This window comes from Pezoporus flaviventris, unplaced genomic scaffold, assembly GCF_033815535.1.
Source record: "Pezoporus flaviventris isolate CSIRO_AGI_PZ_B2104156 unplaced genomic scaffold, CSIRO_AGI_Pfla_v1 ptg000066l, whole genome shotgun sequence".
NCBI lineage: Eukaryota > Metazoa > Chordata > Aves > Psittaciformes > Psittacidae > Pezoporus > Pezoporus flaviventris.
The window spans coordinates 28,136,648-28,153,405 of NW_026892614.1; the positions used below are offsets into that span (position 1 = coordinate 28,136,648).

Genomic DNA, 16,758 nt, shown 5'->3' on the forward strand with positions numbered 1-16,758 from the left:
TTAGCCATGTGTTTCTAAAAATTCCAACATTTTGTTTATTATAACACTGATTTTCACCTCAGTAGATGATTTCTCTAACCTTCAGCTCTGTGTATTTATTCTGACCCATCTGGGGTCTTCTAGTGTGCTTTTTTCCCTGTCACCAGTTTGTGCTATTCTGAGTAGTTGCACCCACCAATGGAAAGCATTTCTAACAACGCTAAGGAATTCAAAAGTAGTCCCACAGTGAATTTCCAAATAGAATCCAAAAGTACAGCAGTTTTTCAAAACCATCCCCAAGTAACTCTTTCTGAAGTTCATTTTCAGTTGACTCATGGGACTGTGAAGGGCAGGACACACAATGAAGTGAGAGCCCCTTTACTTACAATAGGTTCTTTCCAAAACTCTGGATTTCTTCTTTCCTGCAGCTCCAGAGGAGTTTAAATTTCTTGGTCAGAGAGCCATTGACTGGTTAAAAATATCACTTCTACTCTTTCTGCTGAACCTGTCTCACAGTCAAGAAAAAGCCTTTAAAACTCACTGGCCAAAGAGAAAATACAGAAAGAAAGCATTTACTCCACTGTTTAACAACAGGAGATTTCAATAAAGTCATGGCTTTTGGACTGTTCTTCAAGAATAGTTTATAAATTCTATCATGTTACTGTTTAATTTAAAATGTACAAATAAATAGAACCATTTTTTTTCCTTCTAGCTCTTACAACTCACACTGGAAAAACTCTTTTATATGCTGTGATCACAAACCAGGTAATTTTTTTAGCTGCTTTGGCTTTCCTGCATTTCTCTGTCAGAAATACATTAACTGTGGTCACACCACAACAATAGTTCAGCTATGACTTCAGGGGACTCATAGCAATGTTAAGTTATCTATATTTATTTCATGATAATTATATTCTCAGAGCCTGCTCAGAGGTAAAACCTTACTATAACTAACGGTCCTAAATTCATCAGCCTCAGGTCAACCTCTCAGCTGTCCACAGAGGTGATCAAGTCTGATCGTAGGTGTGCAATGACTAAAGATAAAACTTAAGACTACTATGTTTCTAAATCCATTGAGTTGGCTAGACTTAGCTGCAATTCAGAGGATGCTCTTCACTCAAATATTAAGTGCTGTGCTCAGTCTGCATAATTCAGCTGTACCTTTTCCAGTCCTATATTCGGAGCTTCAAGTTCAAAGGATCCTTGAGTCAACAAGATGTAGCCTCCTATTTCACCAGGACATTTTGGAAAACCTTATCATTTCATTTTCAATACAAAGATGAATTTTTTCCATAACCCTCTTCCAAAATAATGGATTTCCAGAGCTAACTCTTTGAACCATAGCAAATTTGGGAGTTATTCAATACTTTCTCTTTAGAGAAAACTACATTTCCCTCTTTTACCATGTTTCTCATTCTGTACCAAAAGAGCAAGTACTGTTTTAGAATTGTGAGAGGTAAAATTGGGCAATAAATCCTTACATGCTGATAGCTTATGTTTTAGCAGAGGAACAATTTATATTGAGTAATAAGCAAAACAATTTTCAGTTGGATGACTGACAAAAGAGATCATTGTTCATTCTTGCACAATGAACCATGAAAACCAAGTCATGGTAAGAATGAAAAGAGTTGGTAATGTCATGCTTCAGGCAAAGGACTGGAACTTAGAAACTAGCTGAGCTCATTGTCACTAGATCTCATTGAAACTCAAGAGGTTGTACTCATGGAAAGGTTATCTGTACATTTTTTCTTTATTTCAGTCCACATGGCTTCAACTTTAGCCTTTTCAGTTTCACTGGGAGCTTCAGATCTAAATGTTTTGAAAACCTCAGATTAAACTTCACTTAAAGTCATTCTTATGTATCTCACCAAGAATTAAAGCTTTTTCAACCCAAAATCATGAAGTAGTCCTAGTTAGCAAGAAAACCTATCTTTATGATACAATACATTCAAAAATGAGGCCTGTCTTAAAAATCAAATATTAGTCAAGTTTTGTTTCTATAGAAGATAAATGTGGGAACTGGACAACCAAGAAGATGTCTCGTGTATTTCATATACTTAGTACTGACAAAGAAATTCTCATTTAACATAGGGTATGATTCAGAAGCTCTTAAGCACCTTCATGACGCCACCCAAGTCCTTCGGGTTACTCATGGGAAGGGTGAATGTGAGGTCAGTTCTGTCTGAGGTTCCACGTACATTGCTGATACCTGAGATCATAGATATAACTAGTCAAATAATGACAGAGAAAAAATGTCAATTTGCTGATCAGGAGGACTTATAAAAGTACATTACATGATGAGTCTATTTAAAAAAAAAAAAAGAACATTATTCTCTCTCTTTATCATCATTATTCCATATTCTGTATAAACACACGGCGACAGACATCATTAATGCAGCGTGCCATGTTGGGCCCCCACCTTAAAATACAAGAACTGGAAAACTTTAAAGAAGGGAAATGTGGGAGATCAAACATGCGGAATAATTTTCATACAAGGAACAGACAACTACACCAGGGCTTTTCAGCCTGAAAAAAAAAGGATGCCCAAGGGGGGACATGACAGAAGTCTATAAAATCAGTAGCATAAAAAGGGTGAATAGGAACTTACTGTACTTTGTTTTTTCCTCAGTACAAGAAGACTTGCTAGAATAAACCAGCCATATAAACAGCACAAACAATTCCGAGAAACCCTAGCTCAACTACCTAGTTTAATATTCCACAGTAGCAGTATTTGTTTTTAAATGTACACAATTGTCTTTCTGAAAATCTATCCAGTAAGTTCAGCTACATGAATATCCCCAGATCCTTTCTGAACACTAAGACAGCTCGAATTAGATGAATACTCACCTACAGCCATAACTGAGTACTGGAACTGAACCCCTTCTGGATTAATTGTATACATTTCCTACTTCCATGATGTTTCTGCAGTGTGAAAATATAAACAGCCACCCAGTAACCCATAGAAAAACATATTTTTCCTGACATTTCTTTTGACGGAGCTCAGACTTATCATGACCTTCTGGTAAAATTGGCTACCAAAATAAAAATGAGGGTTTTGGGAAGCATTTTGGGTCCACTTCGGGATCTGAAATTGACTCCTTGGAAATCTGCCCTTCTTCTGTACTGTACATCTGTGGAATTCTGTCCTGCTGATACTGTGTGATGGCAATTAATATGCATCCCTGTATATTGGACCAAGGGCTTTGGAGTATCCCCTGCTACCACTACTGTGAAAAATATTATTCTCACAAACTTTCATAGTGAAGCCATGTTAATCAAGTAACAGCATAGTTAAAAGCACATAGTAAAGATACAATTGGAGGTGATATGACTGGAACAGCTATGCCTGTTTAGAATTAAAATCTATGGTGGCATGCTGAAAATAAATGAAATGAGATACTCTTCTCCAAAAGCACAATTAAACTGTGGCATTTATTGACACAGTATATCATGGATGCCAAAAGGCTTTATGGTTTCCCAAATGATTAAATAGAGTAATAGAAAAACAAGACATTAATACCTGTTCAAGACATTAATACCTGTTAAGCACAGAGATAATATACATGGTTAGGGAAACACATGAACTGTATATTGATGGAAGTTCATTAACTATGACTATAGGATTGTCCACCACCTATCCAAAAGTGGTTATCCACTTTTGACTGCTTTCAGGTAGCAGTTTAGGTGGATCTTTGTTCCAACCCACTGTGGCTGTTCCTACGTTCTGCCTTGATAACTTCAACATTCCTCCAGGTTGTCACAGTAGACATCTCCTCTGATCCCATCTTTCCCCATCAGTAATTTGCTGTCAGAAAGACTGATCAGTAGGTAGCTACTTGCTTGTTGAAAACCCTAATGGGTTATGTCATGTCCTACTATTATTAGAATACTTCCAGAACGCAATTGGATTTCTGTGTTTTGCAAGAGCTCTGCAATCTCTTTGCACATCTGATCAGGCAATTGGTTCATTAGAGACAACTAGAGCCCCAGTTATATTGGCTTGTCCATCTAAGTTTATGGAATTGTGTCATGCTGCGGTTTGCCTTGGCCAATCTGCTAACAAGAATACTAATAATAAATCTGACTGTTATTACTATTGTATAAAGTTTGTGTGATCCTCTGACCTTCACAAATATTCTCTGTCATCTGCTATTTTATACATCCCATGCCACTTTTGCAAGTGATCAGGCTTCCTGCCTGCAATCTTATACCCAAAATTTACTGTATTAGCCAATAAGCTTCATTTTATTTCACTGTCTCCTGAGGGTTCATGACCTAGTACAATGACAGCCATTACCTATCTCAGTTTCCTTGTGGGCAAGGGAATGCTACTGGAGCTTCACTATTATGTGTCACACAGGAATCACTGGTACCATCTCTTGCCTCAAGCCCATGTCAAGTTGAACAGCTGAGGTCCATGGGACCTCATGTTTCAAGATGTAGAGGTTTTGAAAGTTACTTTGAGAACAATTTAAAGCTTTTGGTTACATACACAATATTATTTGAAATATATATATGCCAGGCATGTTGCTGGGCTACAGAGAGAAAAATACAGAGCATATGCGGATAAGCAAACCAACAATATAAACACAAAGAAACATTACCCCCAAGCACATTCAGAAATTCTTGTGAAAATTGTAGCACCCCACTTCCATCATAAGCTTAAAGGCTGGCCTCCATATTGATTTGACAACCTTCTCTGGTATCTGCCCTTCATTAATTCCTGCCAGGTAGAAGCTTAGTAGAATGAACTGTTGTTTCAGCACATTATATTTATCTCCTAAAATTCAGCTGTTTTATTTTATTCTACTCAGTTTGTCAAATGTGATGATTCATCACAGTAGGTCTATATGTCAATATCTGTATCTGAATAATACAAAGATAAACTTTCAGGCCAGTACAGCTGGCTTACTATTATATGCATTTATTATTTGCATTAGTCCAGCTCGTCAGATTTATGGACCAAAATAGGTGCAAGCTATCATGCAAATACAGAATAAAATTAAGATCCTGCCAAGAACAGATTCAAAATACAAGAATTACTAGAACTGGTAGTTAGCAAAAAGGTCAAAATTTATTAGTGGCCTATCAATAGATATTTAGAATGGGAGTGAAGAAGGACTTTAAAAAGCACTTTGAAGAGAAACATTAAAGTATTTTGAGGGATAAGGTGTCAAATGCTTGCCAAACCAGTTGACTCTTACTGTTAGTGACTGCAGTGGGGAAAACCATTTATGTTCTCTGTGGCAATGAGTTAACAATGACTTGATAATGCTCCACCACCTGATGCAATCAGCCTGCTCTCCACACATGGCAAACCAAGCCTGAATTGTGAAATTGCATCCTATAAAATTGTAGATGTCCCTGCAGAATAACACTTCATTGAGAGCTTGCAAGTATTTTTTGCTGACTTGAAGAATATTTGTATATTTCCCTCTCTAGAATAGATTTCATACAGCTATTTTTTATCCCTGAAAGGCCACTTTAGCAAATATAAATGGTAACTATGTAAAACATGTAAGGCTGGTGCTGAACCTCTCATTTTGGTAACTCTCTGTAGAAAGGCACTCTAGCAGAAATCCAAGTGGATCTTGAAAATAAAACAGAGCACATCTTTCTAAGATTAGTTTCACTATAAACATCCCACATGAAACGTATACAAATTGATTGAGTTCATGCGACATTTCAACAGTTATGAATTTATCTTAGTATTTTCACTTGCTAGAAGGAGTAAGTTATAAAAGATAAGTAAATCTAACAGTGCCTTGTGACTGTAAGGGAAAGGTCCTGACACTTCCTCCATACATTCCTACTCCGTCACCTAATCTGTGTACCAGCTCTGGTGTTTGTCATACTCCTTTGTAAACCAGCTCACTAACATGGCAAAAAAAAAAAGATATCAAAAAGATAAATTATTATTTTCTTCTGGGTTAATAAACTGATTTGGCTCAAAAAGAGAGTCTAGTGAGTGTCAGAGCCAAAAGAGAAGCAAATCAGAATCCTGGGAGTTGAGAGGATGACCTTGAAGCTTTTGTTTGGAATTACTTCATAGAACAATCATGATTCTGCAGTTATTCTATATTGTCTATTCAGCTTTTAGCAACCCTGAATCAAAATAGAATATGATTATCTCATCCTACTCTTCCCATCCTTTACAGAAGTACTGAGTATTCCAACATTGAAGCGTGTGGTTTTGAAAGCATGGTGCAAAGCACAAACAACAGCAGCAGAAGTAATGACGGTCAAAGGTGTTGAAAAACCCTCTAAAAGTATGCCAATTTCTTTATTTTTGAGACATAATTTGAGGCTTGGCTTAGTCTTCAGAGAAGCTTCAATTTCTGTTAGCTGGAGTGATGTTGAGAAATATAGTGAAGAAAGACACTCATCCAGTGGTTTGATTTACAAAAGTAATCACACATGTGAAAACGGTACTGAAGCTAATGAAGCTGCTATAGTTTTCAACACAAGGTTACTGCTTGGGGGTCTCAGCCTGCAAGATCATGACATGCCACTCTGGCACTTTCCGTATAGATATTGTCTGCAGATACTGCAGTTCTGATTGTAGCATTGGATCTGATTCATGGAACTGAGGCAAAAGGGAAATGCTTTTTTCCTCTTTTGAATGTACCCTGATACCACCTATACAGCATTTTGTCCATATGTTTGCAGAGGATGGGGAGCTGCTATTTCAAATATCACCTGATTTGTTACCCCAGTTTTTATTCTGTCATTCTCCAAAGTAATTCAGTCACAAGAGAGACATGAAATCAAAATACTTACAAATGGCAGTTCTTCTCATATTTGGAACAGATTCTACCTGTGTTAAAATGGAGATGAAATCTGATGAGCTGCCTAAAAGGGATGTTTAAAATCCTGCTCCTAATTCCGATTTTTATTTCTGATGCAAGCTGTCAGAGTACATTTCTGGGATATGATTTGAAGACTCTTTTCTGAGGACTTGCTTATATTGTCTTGTTTATTAGCTCCCTTGGGGTAAGCTGACTATAATTTCTGTGCAACTTTGTACTAACTTTATTTAAATCCAAGTATTTCACAGTAGTGACAGTGGAGTGAAGAATGAACACAGAGCCCCAGAAATCTTTGCCCTACATAAATTTTGGAACTTACTTAAAATGTCAGTAAACACCCAGGCATGAGGAAATACTCAGTCCCTGCGATGTTTGCCTTAACCTAATTCATTGAGATATAAGGGAGTAAGCAGAGAACTTCCAGGATTTTCTGGACTTAAAGACATAAATAATACAGACTGAATGTATTTGTCAGGAAACCTCCTTTTTGAGGGTAAAATTAATCTCTGTACAGAGCATCAACATCAGCCTGAGCAGCACTAATGTACCAGTTAAATCCTATTTTGAGAGTTTTGTAAGGACTTCAGAGGGCTTTGCTTTGGCCTCTTTGAGTTGGAGAGATTTTCATTCTTTCTCAGTGATTTCTTTTCTTGCCAAGGTTAATTAGACCCAAGCTTTGGTTTGGTTTGTTTTTCTGAGTTTAAAGGTAATTTTCACTTCTTTTCATCTCATTGTAATATTAAGGTATTCATCCGAATTTTGAATTGTAAAGAAAGCCATGAATAATCATGGGACTTGAAACAGTTTTATGTATTTTGGCAATACTGAGAACAGATTGCTGCCAATAAACTGTTTGAGATAGATAGGAACTAATTGGAGTCATGTGTTTTTGGACTGATGTTGAAGGAAAAAAGAAGGGATATTAAACATAGTTCAGATATTCTTCATACAAAGGTGCTTGAAATGTTGAATTTGCCATATGGTCCATGCATGTAAACATGTTTCATCATGATCTACAGCACAAACAGCTAGTGATGTGGACTGATAAAAGAAAGAGATTCTTCATGCCTGAGGAGATCAGTGACATTACAGTGAGCAAATCTGCTTAGAATAAAACAGAAATTATTTTTACATACTGTCACTACTCAAATGGGCTGATTCTTATACTGCAACACTATACTAACACAGTTAAGTGACAATCCCTACCATGAAGTTTACAGTCTAGCTCAGATTATTGAGGACTGAAAGCATTACTTCCTGGTAGCTGAGGGTTAGCTAAATGAAGTATCTTGGTGCTTCCAGTCTTTCTGTCCACATAGGCCTATAAAATCCTACATAACTTCCAGCTGCTAGACCTAGCTCTTATTGATACCAGCATTTCTAAGACTCATGGAAGATATGAGCTGATAATTGAGGCATAGATATACAATGAAGTTATGGCTGCAGAACAAGTTACCTCCAATCAGCTGAGCAATGGTATGCATGTTTAGTTCAAACTCTTTCATCAGGATTGAGCTAAGGAACATATTACTTTACTTTACTTTACATCCGAGCATACTCAGAGCATGTGCCTAAATTTTACCAACAGTTAGCATAGTTAAGCTGACATCTGACAAGGAAGTAAACTACCATAGCTAATTCATGTGTGTAACCTTTAATTTCTATTAATGCCAGTGTTGAGAACTATGATTTCATCAAAATACACTGCATATGGTGATACGAATGGGACCTAGCCTTAAAGAGAAAGATTTTCTTTCTGCAAGACTTTCATCAAATGGATGCACACTTAGGTCAGAGTAAAATTTCAGACTGAGACAAATGTCAAACAAAGCTGGTAAGGCTCCCCTAGGAGGGCAGGAGATCACTGCTGCATAAAATTATGTCTTATTTTATCAAGGTCAGGATTACAATCAGTTTGCAACTATGTCTTTTCACCAAATAAATACCAGATTGCATTTGCAGGGCTTTATAAACAATGATTAGTTCACATGCTGAAAGGCATGCATTACTAACTCACCCACTGAAGCAGAGTTCATTCCCTAGGACAGTCAAATGAACAGCTTACATCAACACAGTATTCACTTTTAAGAGATAGATGACATCATAAGCATAAATATTATTTGGAGATCAAGAACAGCAAATGTAATAGGTATGGTACTGTCTATTTCTTCATTGTGCTACTGAATATTTATTTTTAAATGTGATTGGTGTTGAATTTTCATGGAATATTTTAACTAAATAAAGCTGCCTAGTCTCAGAATTTCTTTGAGACAAAGACAACAATAATTAACAATTAGAACATGAGATTTGACTTGACGACTTCTTTCCTGCAGCAAAATCTATTACTAGTAATGTTAGGCCGCAATACTTTAAAATCTTTTTTCATACCATATTGCCATAATGTCCCAGCACATAGGACATTTTTTCCAATATACGCACCTTTTAGGTACTGGAAAACGTAATTTAAGGAAGTATTCCAAACTATCTGAATTCTACCTGAGATTTGAATTTAATTTTATATTTTCCAGGAGAACAAAGTGGTTTCATTTTTAGAACCAGTTCTCCTGGGGGGTAGGGAGGAGGGCATGCATGTAAAAGACTGACAATCCAACCTTGCCTTTGAAAGAAGCAAATTTAGCAGAAGCTGTAAATTCACTCTTTTTTTTTGTAAGTACAGAGACAGCAGCAACATAAAAGGTGCTGAGCTAGTTGAGCTATACTGTTTAGAGAAGCTTATAGTTACAACTGCCTATCCTGTTTAAAGACCCATTTTCCTTTGTTGAAATTCTGGAAGGTGTGTGCTAGGTTGAATTAATTAGCATTCTTTTTAACTCTGCCTAATGACAAAGCCGTAGTGTCTTTAAAAGCCAGTATAATTGTAAATGTAATAATGGCTCAGAAAAAGGAGAATTCTGCACCACAGGCTAGCAATTGGTGAACCCACACACTAGTGATGGAGCTGGAATTACAGACAAGACAAACAGTTTTAAGGGAAGAAAGGGATAAATTTGTAAAACTGTCTTTCTACACAAAGATGATTCTAAATTCCTCTCATCTGCTGCTTAATCTGAGAGATGCCTCATTCTGGACATGTGCTTTGCAGAGAGACCTAAGCTAGTTTCTAATACCCAGGTGATTAAGGAACTGTACTGGGAGGAGAGCAGTGGATCTATAAGCCTCATCAGACATCTTCTGCAAGTGCCTAGTGCTGATGACATTATTCTAAGAGGGGAAAGAGATAGACTCAGGTCTCCTTAAGGAAGAAACAAAGACAAAACTGGCTTTCCTGCATCCTAGGGGAGTATTGTGCTCACTGTAGAACTAGACAAAGGCAAAACCTTTCCCATTACTTTAATTCCATCTGTTTGGGCACACAGTTCTCAGCAAACCCCATGCAGAAGAGCTAAGTAGTGTGATCTCCAAAGGTGCAGCAGGGAGTGTGACACTCTCCTGAGCTTTTCCCCAGAGTTACATTCAACAGATCAGCCCACTAGCCTTTTGGAACCTCATTCACAGCCAGCTCTCCAGGGGCTGTTCATGGTATGAAGGTACAACCTGGGTATGTGGGATCACACTGACGCCGCAGTGTTTCCCAGATGAAGCCTAAGTCATTTTGTGAATCTAACCTAAAGTTCCCAGACTGGGAGAGGAAGAATGTGACAAAAATATGTCAGAAAATTGGAAACAGAAACTAAGAAAGAGAAAGGTTGTATGAAAGTCATTCACCCATTTTGAAGATGGGAATTTGGACACAAGTTTTGTGGCAAGGAAGAGTTTACAGACGGATAAGTTACATTATTTTTGTTGTGCTTTCTTACTTTAAAATTAGCACAATTGAAAGAAGGAAACACAGTGACAAGCTGAAGACAAAAAGAGTCATTATTTTGGATGCAGAAAACTGAGTAAGAATTACTTGTCACTTTAAAGAAAGGACCAAGGAACAAGCAATCAAGTTTGCAAAATTCTATGTATTAACAAAAAACAGCAAAATGTTTAGCCACGGAAAAACACAGTTCTGGAATAATCTATCTATCTTACCCATCCCACAGTCAGATGACTTTTAAAATTCTTTATTTCAATTAAACTATATATTTCCAACCTCCTCTTTCAGCAGTGAAAGTGACTTCTCCTTTCATGCAATTGCACAGGTTCCTAAGGTATTTAAAATATATGTCATTACAAACATGTCCTTGGATCATGGCCTCTCAGCAGTAGCTATCCAAGAATTTAGCACATCAGTTTACTTCTTCCAGCAGGGAAGTGGCATGGGACTTCGGGTAAGCCACTTCTCTTTGCCTGTCTTCTATAGAATGAAGATTATGACATCATCTTCCTGTTGAAATGACTGTAAAAAATGCTAGGCAAGAGTAGTTATGTTATTATTCAAACTAATTATAACAGCAATTCCTTGTCATACTGTTTGCTTTCTGGACCTTTGTCGTGGCTTAAGTGCAGTCAGTAACCCACACAGCCCGCTTGCTCACTCCCCCCCCACCTTTCTCCCCCCCCCCCAACCACCCCCCCAGCTCCCGGAGGAATGGGGAGGAGAATCAAAAGAATGTAACTCCCACAGGAGTTGAGAGAAGAACAGTCCAGTAACTAAGCTATAACACAAATCACTTCTGCTACCACCAATAATAATAATGATAAAGGAAACAACAAGGGAAGAGAATACAACTGCTCACCACCCGCTGACCGATACCCAGCCTGACAGAGCTGTGACCAAGCCCTTTGGGGTAACTGCCCCCAGTTTATGTGCTGGGCATGACGTGCTGTGGTATGGAATACCTCTTTGGCTAGTTTGGGTCAGGTGTCCTGTCTCTGCTTCCTCCCCGCTTCCCCTCCACACTGGCAGAGCATGAGACTCACAAAGTCCTTGGTCAGACTAAACACTTGAGCAGTAACTAAAAACATCGGTGTTATCAGCGCTGTTCCCAGGCCAAAAGTCAAAAACACAGAGCTGCACCAGCTACTAAGAAGGAGAAAAACGACTGCTACTGCTGAACCCAGGACAACCTTCCTTCAAATATTTAAACTGCTCTGGATAGCTCAGTTTGAAATCTTAAACAGATTATAACAATAAATCTCCTTGTAAATACACTGTAAGAAGGACATTCGGATTATCCTGAAGCCTCAATATTCCTCCTCAAGCAGTTGCACCATTGCTTGTCTAGGGTCATGGAACTGATAGATTTTGTTCACTGACAGCATACTCATTTAACCTTGTATTCTAGTCCAGTGAGATGGCCAAAGAGAACAAAGCCGTGCAAATGGTTTATAAATGTGGTTGTATATGAGCATCCATAACTGAGGGGAATATACCACTTTGGCTCTTCTGGTACCATTAATGCAGAACAACATTTTGCAGACAGGTTTAGGCATATAATATAGCTTCCCAGAGGAAGCTTAAAGCTTGTTAACTAAAATCTAGAGAAGTATGAAAAAACAAACCCTATTAGATACAAACACACCAGCAATAGGCTGGAGTAAATCACCTTCAGGACAAGTGCCTTATAGCTGTGGATGTCAGTGCCATAGAGGCAGAGAGTGAGCTATTGTCATGCAAACTATTTAGTTGAGCTAAACTACAGAGCAGGACACAGTCCCAGGCGAATCAGGAGACTGAAAAGTGCAAAGACTCTTCATATAAAATAGGAATAAGTGTCACACAAGCCGGTGTTTGTAGGAGGTCTCTCTCTGGGGACATGGCTTGAACTAGATAGATTCAATCAACTAAAAGCTATGCCTGTAATTTACATTCTCTGTTTTGTATTGCACTGTGGTACTAGTAACAGTAGCTGCACAGAGGCTTTATACAAAAACAATCCTTTCTTTTGCTGAGGCTTGTCTACACAGGGAAATTCAGTAGTATCTTTATATCAGCATAACTCCCCTTGTGGACACTCTTCCTTCAGAATAATTCCAGGATAATTACAATTATGCTGTATAATTATGCTGCATAATTATAAAAGTGAATTTATTGGTGTAAACAATCTCTTACTCTTTAGCTGAATCTACTTGAACATTTGGAATTGTCATTGAGTTTGCTGTTGTTTACAGCCTTCTCCAAACTTGTCAGTTATATGCATTCCCAATCCATTAGCTGTTATTTATCCAAGCTAAACATATTTTATTGCTCTAATTTGTTCTCAGATCAGTCCCTCCAGCCTCATATCTCTATCTGCCATTGAAAGCACCATAGTTTTCTTAGGTCAGTCTCAACTTCAAAAGCAGGACTTGGAAACATGGCACATGTGCCCAGATGCTTTTAAGTGGCTACAAATTTGATTTGCTCATTATCAGGACCTATAAAAGAAATGTCCTTCTATTGTTTGCTCAACAACTGGGAGATAAATTCTTCTTACAATTTTACATGGTCTTACCACCATCCTCACTTTTACTCAGCCCTGTTGCAGTTAGCTGAGGAGTCAGAGGCCACATCAAGTGAGGTGTTCTAAGCCTGTGGGCTGCATCAGAGGATAAAAGAATCCATCACTGCTCCACATTAGCATTGTTGTCCTCATCAGCAACCATCAGTTTCAGGAGCAGAGCAAGATGTGTGGTGCAAGGCCACCAGCATTTTCAGTCTTGTTTCCCTAGAGGTCTGAGAAGCAGTTAATCATCACAGGGTATACTGTTAGACAGATCAGCATTTCAGTATTTAGAGAATGTTTCTATATTACCTTGTTTGGCAGCTATTTTATTCAGTAGGGTGCAGCAGCCTAGTATTCTTCATTTCATTATTTAACAATATCATTCTTCTAGCTTTTCCCAGTGGTGGAAATAAAATGTAGAAGTTTCTTGAAACTCCTATTCTTCCTTTGTTCAAGTGTGAGCACAACTCATACAGACATTTTACAGTCTCAAACATCTGAAAGAATTACACTTTAAAAAAATTAGGATCCTTTTGTATTCAAATGCCTACTCTTGGAGTTGATATGGATGGAGAGACCATCTATATTACTATTGCTTAATTAAGCTATCACTGTGGTTGGAGATGTATCGCAGAAAAAGAGCAACACTGGATCAAAGGCTGAATGGGTGGATGATACTGTGATTCACACCGGGCACACAGTGCTGGGGCTGGTTCTGTACCACAGCCTCTTGGACAGGATTGCAGAGCAGTGATGCACCAGGGCTGACGCAAGGCAGCACAGTCAGGGCACAGACAGCATTCGCACAAGGGAACAAAAGAAAGGTAGATTTTTTAGAAACTGAAAAACAGAACAGTAAGAAAGAAACAGAAGAAAAAGAAAAAAAAAAGAGCAGAAAGGGTAATTTCCACTGAACATAGAATCACAGAATCATAGAATCATAGAATCATAATAGTTAGGGTTTGAAAGGACCTTAAGATCACCAAGGTCCAATCCCCCTGCCATGGACAGGGACACCTCACACTAAACCATATCACCCAAGGCCTCATCCAACCTTATCTTGAACACTGCCAGGGACATGCTTGTACATTTCCATTGGTGAGAAAACAGTTCAGGAAATAACATACATATCTTTTATGTTAAAAAAAAAAAAAAAAAGATCTTTTTCAAGGTTTGGTTTAGGATAATACAAGGAAGGTAGACAGCAACCTATTTTTGCCTTAATAAGTATCTATATATCATGTTCAGAAAAGTTCATTAGTAACTTCAATTTCAATTGGACTTGGTAAAAGAGCTTTGTTCAACTAGCTTCAAAGATCCTGCTAATACAAAAATTCCAGCAATAATAGAAAAACTATATATATGAAAAGCTAGTTGTGATCATGTCTCTAACTTCTTCATGGACTGGATTGTGTTGCAGAAATCAAAGTAATAAAAAACTTGCCAAATAGGACTGAATAATTAAATTTTAAATAAACTGTAATTTTCAATTGTATTATAATTCTAATAAATGAGTGAAAACATTGGTAGGCAGGAAAGTAAATGTTAATATAGAAATTTAAGGACAATAAGAGAAAGCACTAATACTGATTAGGATGATTATGATGATTATAACTTCCAGTACGTAAAATCACAATGAAAATTATCCAGCCTAGTATGCTCTCACAAGTTATACATTCACTTAGGCACTGGGAAAAATGTTTTCATGCCATAAACTATCTTAGATGGTTCATGAAGTTATGGTAGAACGTATAAAGAAATAAGGAAAGGAGTAAAACAACCGGATTGGAAGGACAACGCTCTATGCAGAGAAAAAGTTTCCTGATGCAAAAAGATCTTCCAAGATCACCAAACAGGAACACAGGAAAGTAAAAGATATATCGAGGGGACAGGAAAATATATTGATATAAATCATTCAGCAGTAACACTGGGCAGAATGGTGACTTCAGTTGCAGTCAATATTAAGATTTATTGATCTGAGAGATAAATATTGACCAAGGTGATGCCAAAGTCAATATTTAACTTCAGGGACCATAAATCTTAATAGTAACTGTAAAGAGCAGTCAGTACCATCTATGTTTGATATATATTTTATTGCCTTTTACAAGGGTATAAAAGGTTTTTTAAAAGAGAAGCTGTTTCCTCATTTCAAAAAGCTCCTTGCCTTGCCAAAGCAATCCAGATGTATATGCTTGCCTTTTCAAAGATCTTCTAATTATTGGGGTGCTTTCAAAATTGCACAAATAATTTGACTCATAAAGAAGCTTCCTATTTAATGAAACAAAAGCAAAACAGAAAAAAAACCAACAGTTAACACCATCTTTTGTAGATTTATGTTAGCTATGAAACGCTGACGTACTTGCAACATGTTGCTAGATAAAGCTAGTTAACAACTTAGGATAAAATCAACAATAAATTACGTAAGGTATTTGCAGTTCTCTAGGGTTTTCTTAATTTTTCACTGCTACACCTCAACGCATCAACTGGGTTCATAAAATGTTCATGTACATAAGAATATATAAGAGTATATGAGTTATATTTACAAATTATTACAGTGTATGTACTACTGTACTGTACCAGTATCTTGCTGGATTTAGTATTAATATTTCTATTGCATCTGCTTCTAATACATGTGAGCCATTTCCTAACCAAGGGTTAACAAAATAGATCTTTTTATCACTTGCTACTTCCTTCCTCTTTGTTTATATTAAAAAGATGGCACTGACAACCACAGCTAAGGTAAAGTTAATAAATACAAATGGTTAAGCAAAAACCCCCATGCGGTAGCAAAATATAATTATTTAACAGTCTTGGAGCCTTCCTAACCATACCAATGTTCTCCCTAATGTTCACACAGATCTTTGTTATTACACTAGATGACATTTGTTTTCAAAAGCCACTGCATACTTGACATCAACATTTCTGACACATGAAAAACTCATTTATAATAAAGATTACTCGGACACTACTACAGTGAATGCACCCAACTCTTCCCCCAAAAAAACCAACATTTCTAGACCATTTTATAGGAACTAACCCAGCACAAGGGAATGATTTGACACAATTTTAATAGGGCTTTAATTCTATGAAGAGGAGGCTTTATGACGTTAAGAAGCATGACAGTTAACCTTAAATGGTTTATTCGTGTCAGCACAGTCCAAAGACGTAATTAGTTGTAATGTACTTACCCTCAGAGTCAGGGGTTTAGAGAGGGAAGAGCCACTGGTGGCATCGCCCAGCTCCTGCTACTCACTCCCCAGGGGGCCGCAGTGTCTAGTTTTATGTCTCAGGGTCCTGACAGACCATGGCCTTCCTTTCCAAAAGTCTCTGTACATTACCAAAACGATTTACGGGGAGATTTTTCATGCCTGAGAAACAGTGAACACACATAGTTATATCTAAATCAATGCTGAGTTCTGTGCTTAGGCTTCAGCAGTGCCTCAGGTTTAACACTTGTTAACAGGCACTTGTTAAAAGGTAGTAGACACTTGACAGATTTAGTCTGATCACTTCCATGACCCAGTGAGTTTTTGACTGTCAAAAGAAAACAATCAGAGTTGTCTGGAAAGGAATTCCTTTCTCAGGCTCTCTTTCATGAA

At 37.5% G+C, this 16,758-nt stretch overlaps 1 long non-coding RNA gene across 1 annotated transcript in view; it reads right to left on the bottom strand.

Annotated features, from left to right (window-relative positions):
* Positions 1–16,526, bottom strand: part of LOC133278305 (uncharacterized) — a 62,531-nt gene extending 46,005 nt beyond the window's left edge. The window contains exon 1 of the long non-coding RNA XR_009746512.1: positions 16,348–16,526. This is a non-coding gene — a long non-coding RNA (uncharacterized LOC133278305). The remainder of the gene's footprint in view (positions 1–16,347) is intronic.
* Positions 16,527–16,758: the final 232 nt, after the last annotated feature.